Below are 1,690 nucleotides of genomic sequence, written 5' to 3'. Positions count from 1 at the left end.
AGTCATAAATACAGGGTCCTTAATAGGTAAGCAAAACAATAGTTTAGGAGTAGCCTAACTATTCCAGGTACCAAGAACAGAGAGAAATTGCTTCCATGAGTACTCATCCAGAAAATAATATGTAATGTATTGAAGCATAGCCTCAAAAGAGTCCTTACAGTTAATATAATACATTTTATGGGGTTATGACTATACACCCTTAAACAGATCAATACTTTAATGCCAAAGTTCAATGCTTACCATTTATGCTCAAATTTCATGAAGCATAATAGTAATCATCTCATCATTAAATATTTCAGATTAATTGATGTCTCCATAAGTTTCATTAAAACATGACATTCTATTCATCTATGTTTAGTCTTCAGAGTTTACACGTTTAAATATTTATAATAATAAAAAACTAAATTTTACTGAAATCCTAAAAGAAGGTTCTGGGAGCCATAATAAGCTTTCTTTGAAAAGTTAGCATGCTTCTGTGACCAAAACTCCCCAGAAAAGCAGGATTTTCATAAATAAACAGAAAAAACTGTCTTGTCATAAGGGGGTAGACAAAGAACAGTACCAGATAAGGATTATACACCTTCAAAATCAATTATTAGATTTTTGTTTTAAGACAAAGGTATAATCAAGCAGCCTAAATTGACAATTTAAATTCAAATGCAGCACTATAAGCTATGCGCTCTTTCACTGGTTGCCCCCAGTTACCTTCATAAACGATTTCTATTTAGTTTCTTCCCAATTCCTCAGTCAATTCAGGCTGCTAAAACAAGATGCCATAGGCTGGGTGCCTTATAAACAACAGAAATTTATTTCTCATAGCTGTGGAGGCTGGGAAGTTGAAGATCAAGGTGCCAGCAGTGTCTGGTGAGAGCCCTCTTCCTAATAGACTGTCATCTTCTCACCGTTCCTGACATGGTGGTGGGGCAAAGGATCTCCTGAGACCTCTCTCTTATGGGCACTAATTTCTTTATGACCTTATCATCTCCCAAAGGCTCCACCTCCAAATATCCATCACCACTCAAGGTGATGACCTTGGCAGTTAGGATTTTTAACATTTGACTTTTGGGGGGACATAAACATTTAATCAGTTGCATATCTATATACCCATTGTTATGTAGATATACATATGTACACACATACACACACTAGAGACTATCACAAAGATATATTAAAAGTGTGAATAACAAGAAATGCTCTATCATACAATTCATTCACCAAATATCTTAATGTTATACAAGAAACTGAAGATTGCTAAGCTACCTCTGTTTCAAAGCTCAGTTATTTCACCTTTAATCATTAGCCCTGGATTTTTTTGTATACACTTCCCAGGGATTCCACTTCCTCAGTTCCATGTCAGTGGTGTGGGCCGAGACAGACCCAAGCCCTGTACTGTGGGGTGCTCCCTGCAGAAGCTATTGGCTGTCCATATATTTGAGTTTCTGGGGCCTTTTCTCACGAGACTATTAAAATTACCTTGGTTGGCCCTAACTCATAAAAACCTGAGTCATCAAATGACTCAACCCATCCACATTTTGAGATGATAAACTATTAACACCACCAGGAACCTTTAATATCAATACTCAAAACTAACTCTTTCCTTCACATTAATTTGGGGCTCAGTAACAGTTTCTGTTTTTTCTATCCCCCAGAAATTTTACTAGTTTTTTTTTTCCATCAGGTTTTGATAGAG

This window comes from Suricata suricatta, chromosome 5, assembly GCF_006229205.1.
Source record: "Suricata suricatta isolate VVHF042 chromosome 5, meerkat_22Aug2017_6uvM2_HiC, whole genome shotgun sequence".
In the NCBI taxonomy this organism is placed as follows: domain Eukaryota; kingdom Metazoa; phylum Chordata; class Mammalia; order Carnivora; family Herpestidae; genus Suricata; species Suricata suricatta.
This window is presented reverse-complemented; position numbering follows the sequence as displayed.